We start from the raw sequence: 8,335 nt of genomic DNA, 5'->3' as shown, positions 1-8,335 counted from the left end.
GGAAGGTGAAGGGCTTGGTCCCAGGATCTTGTGTAAGGGGGGATGTGCTCCTAAGAGAAGAATTTTTGCAGGTGCTCTGGGCCGGGCACCTGCAAAGTACTATTTCACTGACCATTTCAAACAGGAAAACTGATATTTCACCTCTGTTTTCCTTCTGTCCCCTCTCCCTCCTCTCCTGTCAAGAGGATCGTCACACAGTTAATGATTTTCTAAGCGGCCACCTGAGGGACCAGCCCCATTGGGTTTCCTGTCGAAGGTCAAACAGGATTGTACTGAAACAGTAAGGTTGCCAGAGGGCAGTTGCAGAAGCTGAGAGATAAGAGGGTGGCTAAGGTAGGTTTCATTGCAATTGAGGTGCGGAGAGGAGCAGAGATGTGCAGAGTATGCTGCTTTAGTCATAGCTTTTTGAAGTTACCAAAAATCAAAAAGAAAAAAAAGTTAAAAACTTTGAAATCCTATTCTGTTCACACTAGAGAGCATCAGAAGTTACTTTTAGTTGCTTAAAAGATTTTAAAGTGTTTTAAAATAGAACTTTTAAAAGAATACTACCAAACTATAAAAACATAAAATTATTTATATACATATATTATATATAAATATAGTGGGAAAGTTTCCCTGCTAAGCTTGCTGTGAAGAGAAGGGTGAAGGTGCAGTAACTGCTATACAAGTAACGTTCTTCTGAAACAGATGGCAACCAATCCATCAAAGCGTAGTGATGAAGGGCAGACATAAAACGGTGAATGCCTTTATTCTCGTGGCATAGCTGTGAGTTTCCTGAGCAGGTTTTTGTTTTACTGTATCGATACTGTGAACGGAGGAGCATCCTAACAGTCCAGGATGCCAGCAGCACGTCCTGTTTTGCTGATTCACTACTTTCAATTGGCCTGGTGAAAACCATGAAGTTGGTCCTTCATATTGTACTAGGCTAGTCTGAAAACAAAGCTTGTGAAAGGTTTTATTTTTATATCTTTTATGGGTTTGTTGGGTTGGGGTTTTTTTTTTGGTGCAGAGGTTGCCACTGTATAAATGATCATTTCTGATTGCATGCAAAAGAGCCAATATTCTTGCCCAGGCCTCGCTGAGGTGAAGTTTATAGCTTGTAGCTAGAGTCAGTATAAGGTATGGTAGTGGGAATCATTTTAATATTATTTCTGTACATTTAATGGATGTGTATGTGTATGTATGTGTGGGAATCATGGTGTCTCTGATGTTTTCTTGAACAGTGTTGAAAGCAGTTTAGGCCCATCTGCACTAGAAGATGGAACCAGTTCAGAAGGAAGTAAACTTTTCTTTCAGTGGTTGACTTCCTCAGTGCAGATAAGGCCAAGGTTCGAGAAAAAAGGGCTTGTAGGTCATATACGGTATGGAAAAACCTCTTGTGAATTTTCTGGCAGTGGTGTGGCTACTTGGAGCTGCTTTCCATAGCAGAGTGATGCCATCTTCCCTTGCCTCTCCACTGGCACACCGTGTAGCTCTTCACGGTTGCACGGAAGCTGTGGAGGATTGGATGCCAACTTTCCAAGTGTGAATGCTTCTGTGATGGGTGGAGGCACAGCTTTGCATTTTCACGTCTAACTGCAGCTTTTTCCCCTCTGCCAAAACTGTGATTTCAACTGTGATTTAAGGAGGATGTGAAAAGAACTCTGTCATATTTAATACCTCTGTACGTAACATTTCTATCCGCTTCAGAGTTAAGGCTTACTAACCCATTTGTTTGCTTGCCTCAGTCAACAGGGGGAACATACTCTATTTCTGCAGTTTTCTTTCTCGGAGGGGGAACACATTTCTTTGTTCTTTGCTGCAGCAGAGAAACCTTCCAAATGTGAAGTGTTGTAGTTATCTCCTTGAACCTGCAGAAAGCCCTGGTGCCACTTCACAGCAGAGTGATGTGATGGTTGCCGTGGCCGTTCCCTGCTGCTGCCAGGTTCCCTGTGAATAGCTGTGAAAATAACGAGAATTGTGTTAATACTGTGCTGCTGCTTTGGAGAAAAGCTAAAACTCTTCCTCTCGGGAGGATGACGGATGTGAAGCTGGGAGTGGGAAAAAGCAGAAAGTCTTTTTGCTCTCTTGGAGTGTGTGAAAGCAAACCATGCTTCTTATTTCCAGCAGCTAGAGAGAGAGAGGGATGAGTGAGGAGGCTTTATGAAAGGTGAATTTAAAACAGGAGGCTGAGAACACACTTAGAGCCACTTAATGAGATCCAGGCCTATCAGCCTGGTAGGAGTCAGAGCAGCCAATGCATATAGGCAATCCCTCGCTTGTCCTCCCAGCACTGTCTGGCCATCAGGTCCAGTCCTTTGACTTACCTACATCTTCTCTATGATATTTTCAAGCTGTGATCTGTGTAATTTAACTTTGAGAAGTTTGGGTGGCTGAAGGGCAGGAAGAACAGAAAGCATTTTGCTGCTGTTGCTGCTGTTTTAAATCCAGCCGAGATCAGTAGCGACTGACTGTTCCCATCTGACAACTATTGGGAGCTGGAACTGCATTTGGAACAAGCTGTGGTCTTGCTGAAAAGCGTAGCAGGGCAGGCTTGGTGGGGAGGGCACAGAGCCAGGATTTCAGCCCCCCTGTGAGATCAAGGTTGAAATAAATCAACAGGACAGAGCTCCCTGCTTGTCCTGCTCTTGTTTTGTGACAGCTAGGTGACTTTGTTTTTTAGGGCCGGCCAGCCCACGCCTCTACGAAGTAGTCATTTCACTTAAAAGTGTGATGCCCAGTTTGGTAAATGGTTCTAAGCACTCCAGTCTTCAAGCAGAGTCCTTCTGCCACCTTTGGGTGATTTGGCCCTAACGATGCATTTGCAAGAGCAGAGTTGTAGCTTTTATTTGCTGCTGACTTCATCCCTCCTGCAGAACCCAATGTATAAATAGAAAGTCAGCTGAAAAGGTGCGGTTTATTTGGGTGGAAGGTAGCTTGTGGGGTAGACCAAATCATGCATCTTTAAAACTAACAAAAACTAGCACCCCTTAAACTTGCTGTTTAAACTTTATAAAATTCTCCTCTTTGATCTGTGGCCTGCCAATTTATTTGTACCAGCATCAAGTGTTTCTGAAAATTAGCGACAGAAAATAATGTTCTTGCTCTACCAGAAATATTTAGGGGATGGGAGAAGTCAAGGAGCTGTAATTCAGGAAACTGCTAATTTTTGTCAAGGTCTGGGCTCCGAGTTTCCCCTGAGAACTGAGCCCATGTCCAGGACTGTGGTCAGAATGTCTAGGGTCTTTCCATGGAGCTGCCACTGACTGCTGGCATCGTCTGGCCATTATCTGGCAATAATGATACTCTGGGGGACACGAGCATTACTCCTGTTGCAGGCGAGATCCACGCACAGAGCCTTGACACCTTCAGTGGAAGGTCCTAAAGAGGAGCTAAGTATCTTTATTTTAAACATTGTCATTCAAAGGATATTGTAATATAAAATACATACATATATATGTATGTACATTTATATATTTATATATTTGTAACCAAATAAAAGCTAGAACTATGCAAACACTACTGGCTGCTGCTTGAAACTAATGTCTACCAGAACATTTTGGAATACGGTAGAATTGGAGTAGATTTGTTGTTTTTTCTGTGTTTAAATAAAATGCAGCAGACCAAAGTTTTGCTGCAGTTAGTCTTAGTAGAAACTTAGGTTATTTCTAACCTGAAACCCACTCAAGTGGGTTGTAAAATTATCTGAAGAGTCCTACCATCTCTAAAATATTTCAATCTGCCTTGGATTTATTGCTGAAAGGCTTGCTTTTGCAAAACATAGGAAAATATAGAGGCTGGGACTAGGAGAGTTTGAATGTGATGTTTGGGATGATAGGACAGAAGTAGAATCAAGGAAGGACTGAGAGCATTTTCTTTGGGATGTAGCATTGCATTGGCTTCAAGGAATCTTCCTACTCGTGAAAATGGCTGTCACTGGGATGGAGGTGGTGATCAAAGCATCACCAGGCTGAATTCTGGTCCCGTTGGAGGTATTGGAAATCTTCCTGCTGAATCTGAGGGTACCGGGCTTTAGTCTGCTGGGAGAAATTTCATGCGGTTTCTACCGTTGCTGTGTGTCAGATCCGGTCTTTGCTTTTAGGATTAACTGCAATATACCCAACTGTAATCTTCAGTGACCTTTCACTTTTTATTCCTGGGGACTGTAGAAAATTCAGGTTTCCTATAACATTATCCTCATCCCAACTGTGAACAAGTTACTACTGCTTCTTATAATTTATTGTCTTTCTGTTCCTGAACGGCTGCATGACCTGGCCGTTCTCCAGCGCCACCTTCCAGTGCTTCGTTAGCTTTTATGCACAGGGAATTGTTGCAATGGGTAAGTTGACTATGCTAGTTGGAAGAGTAGAAGCCTTTGGAGAATGACTTTTGCTTCCACTAGCTGTCATTAGGGAGTGCACACACACATACCTGTATATACATATATATGTATACATATATAAAGTGTTTCAATATAAACTCATTTAGCATTATTCTTATTTAATTTATATTTTAATCTAGTTGTAAACCAAAGTATTACAGCTTGTGAAATGATGTGTCTTGGAAATAGGAGGAACTTTTTTCGATGGGAGCTCTGAAAGATCTTTGCTGACAAAAACATGGATACAAATACGACTTAAAAACTTGTGCTGCTGAATCCTAGAGATTTGCAGCGTTGCAAGACTTCCTGGGTGAAGTTTGGTGGTGAGGAGGCAGTGTGGGGTACCATTTTAAAATAGTTGTTGTTTGTGTGGGGTTTTTTTCATCCTGTATAACTTGCTGTTGGAGGAATTGCTGCCAGAGCACTATGGAGGGGCATCTGACGGAGACAAGGCGTGCAGTTAAAGCTGAGAGGGCGATGCCAGGTAGCACAGTTTGCTTCTGGTGCCTCCTGTGCGCAGAGATGGGTTGAGGTGTGCTGTGTTCAGCTCTGGGCACCTCGGCACCACCTCGCCAAAGGGCGCTGCCAGGAGCTGCTCAGTCCATGGTTTGTGTGAGTGCACTGAAAGTGCCGCTTAGCAGCATTTCTGCTGCCGGACTTTTCCGGCAGAATCACTTTGGAGTCTTTGCCACCTCGCTGTGCCTGTTAGTCACAAAACAGGTCTTCTGCTGTGCCTCTTCAATTGGGATGCTTTGAGGAAGCACGAGGACTTTTCTTAAGGAAATCCCCTGCCAAGGGAAAATGAGGCAGGAATTTAGGTGTGGATTTGCTGTATGTGCTGTAACATGGATCTGAAGTGATTCCATATGGTTCTTGGCCTGACCCCCTTCTTTATAAATGCTGGGTTTGGATGAAATTTTGTAAACATGCATAGAAAAGACAGGACAGGCTCTCCCAATGCTGGCACTGCTTCTGCCTGCATCCCCTCTGGCTTGCTGTTTCTTGCTGTGGTGTCTAATCAGGGTTGGAGCTGGGAGGTGTTGGTTAAGATGGAGCACAGCTGCCACCCGACCAGCTGCTCCCAGGCTTTGGCTCCTCTGTGCTGTCAGAGTGATTAAAGCCACCCACAGGACGGAGTTCAGGGCCATCTGAAGGCTTGGAAATAGCAGCGTTTTTCATGGTACTTAACAGCTTTGTAGGAAAAAAAGTATGTTCTGGCAAGCCTAGAAGTAAAAAAGAAGACAACAAATCAGACTGTAGTCTGGCACAACTGGGAGATAGGGAGAGGAAGCCACAAAAACAGCCGCTGATGTATTTAGTGTCTAATTTATAGTTTTAGAAAACCAGCCGTTGCTATTTACTGATATCTAGAAGTAGTTGGGTTATTTTTTTTTTAGTAACATCTGTGGAGGTGCTGTCACCAATGGGAAGAAAAAATGGGTTCAGAGATAAAATCTTGCTGATTCTTCTGTGCCAGGAAGTAATTGCCTTTTCAAGGAATTAATTAGCAAATGCTAAAAACAAATTAACCTCTAACAATCTCCCACAGGCTTAGCAGTGGCTTTGCTTCCTCTTGCTCTTTTGCTCTTTTTGTTTTTATGAAAAGGTAGCCCTTTCTGTGGAAAATTTCCCATGTTGATATTAAGTAGCCTTAGTGTCAGTATGCTGCGTCCAGTAACTCCTCTGTCTTTAGTGGGTTGGTGACGATATGTAAGGTGGAGGCTTTGGGTGCAGGGGTCATGAATGCATGCTGCTGGCTGGCTTTCCCCGTAATCGTTCTGACGGCTTTGGGACACTCACCAAAAATGCTTCTTTTTGTTTTAAAGCTTTAATTCTCTTAATGGAAATATTGAAGAATCTTAGCTTCCTCCCCAATTATTTTATGTTCTGTTTAGTTAAATTCTTATCTGGCATCAGTTTGTGATCTAAGAACAATTTCTGTAACAGCCATGAGTAGGACTATGTAGGGCTTCGCAGATCACAGGTTTAAAACCTGTGGCTGTAGGAGATGATGTCTGTAACATGGTTCTTATGCTGCCACAGAGGTTGGGAGGGATGAGGAAGGGTCTCTGCAGAGAGCTGGTCTCTGTCGCAGTGTGGCTCTGCAGAGTGCCTGCTTGCAGGGGTCTTTGAGGTTAGAGGTACAGATAGGATTATCTTCAGACATTTTTCTTGTGCCTTCCCATGGTGTGTGCACTTCAGCTCGCTGCTTTAGCACCAAACAAGAGACTGCTGCCTTCAGCTCCAAGAAGAGACTCAGCATTGAGGCTCTGTGTGGGGAATCTTAGTAGGGGAACTGTGCACCTTCTGAAGCAAAAGGTTGAACTTGTCAAAGGCTTTTGTGAATGAGGAGAGATAAACCTGCCTTTGGCAGGGTGGTGGAGTTGGCCTGGGGGGTTTGGCTGTTAACATATATTCAGATCCTTGTTTTTGCAGGGTGAGATGGGCCATTTCAGAAATCTGGGCAAGGAAGAGAGGTAGCGTTTGAACCCCGTGTTCTCATTCCAGGTTTCCTCCGAGAACTGCAGCAGGTATGTTGATGCCATCGATGGGGCGGCGGGGTAGCTGCGCAGCGTTGTGTTATGTGGCTGGGAGTATGTCTGTATTACATCGGGGGCGGTGCTGGGTGCCCCGTGCCAGAGATGATCCCGGTAAATAGGCACCCGCTGAGACTAGTAGGATGGTGCAGCATTCCCCAAAAGTGGTCTTAGCTGTGCCCATCAAGCTTGCAGGGTAGCTACCCTGCTATCGGCACAATTATCCTTTTAGTGCGTCAATGTGTTTGTCTTTATATAGTGACTGTCAAGCTCAGAGTTTTCTGAGGAGCTGGCGAGTAGCACAAGAGTGTGTTTCCCTGCAGACCGTGGTGCAGGGAGGGAGGCAGAGTGATGTGTGACTTGTGCCCCAGCTGGAGCCCGGGCCTGTTGGCCCTGGGGAGAGAGGGCTCAAGACCTGTTGGTTATCACCAAGGAGGTGACTCAGGTGGTTTTCTTCTTTGCTGGAGGGAAGCTATCATGTCTGCTTGAAGAAAACCTGCATGGGGGAGCCTGGGGTAATTCTCGCTAGGAAACCAATTACATTACTGGTTATATTCCAGCAGCAGAATAATTAACAGAATAATTAGTTTTGCTAAAAACGAAATAATGTTCATTCTAATCTGGTGACTGTGACCTGCTTACATCATCTAGCATGTGATTTGCCTCACACCTCTTACAAAGCTGGTTTTATTTCCTCAATACCTCCTTACAGGCACAGGCTTGTTGAAGTCTGTAAACAGGAAGAGTGTGCTGCTGAGCGCTGTAAAGGATTCAGTCCTCAAAGCAACTGAAAACAGCAGCACTTCTACCATGCAGATAGTTTGCCTACATTAGCCAGAGTTTCTTTAGAGAGCCAGGGACACACATGCCATGTGGTTCTTGCCAGCCCGAGCCATTTGTTTTCACAGGGAGGAGATCTTCAAAGTGCAAACAGAAAGAGCGAGGAAAGGATGTGGCTTAGCAGGGAGGAGGGAGACATCCAAAATATGAAGAGGGCTCATCTGTTTTCAGCACTGGCAGCTGGCACTGGAAACCAAGAGGAGGTGTGGAGTAGAATAGGTGAAATGACAGCAAAGCGTCATTGGGAAGGAGTGTGTGGTCTGGCATGGTGTGGGTGCTGTGGGCAGGGAAATGCTGGGTTTAGGACCTGCATGTGTGCAGGAGCATGCAGGAGCCCCAGCTGCCTTGGGAGACACGCATGCAAAGATCCCTATACCCTGTCCTACAGTGTCAGAGCTGAGCAGAGCTGGTATTTTCCATCCTGGAGCTGTGAACGGTGATGAGGGAAAATGAGTCAGTCCCTGGAGGAGGCAGATTGCAGAAACTCCATTAGAAGGAACTCAAGGGTGGCAAGGGTGGGCTGGAAACAGGGAGTACCAGACAGATTTCAGTGCCATTTTCTGAAGGTCAGGTTTTCTAGCATGTGTTTAAGCTGTTG

The sequence above is a fragment of the Athene cunicularia genome, assembly GCF_003259725.1.
Source record: "Athene cunicularia isolate RWA chromosome 8 unlocalized genomic scaffold, athCun1 chr8_part1, whole genome shotgun sequence".
Lineage (NCBI taxonomy): Eukaryota > Metazoa > Chordata > Aves > Strigiformes > Strigidae > Athene > Athene cunicularia.
The sequence above is the reverse complement of the archived record's forward strand: the minus strand, read 5'-3'. Positions refer to the sequence as shown.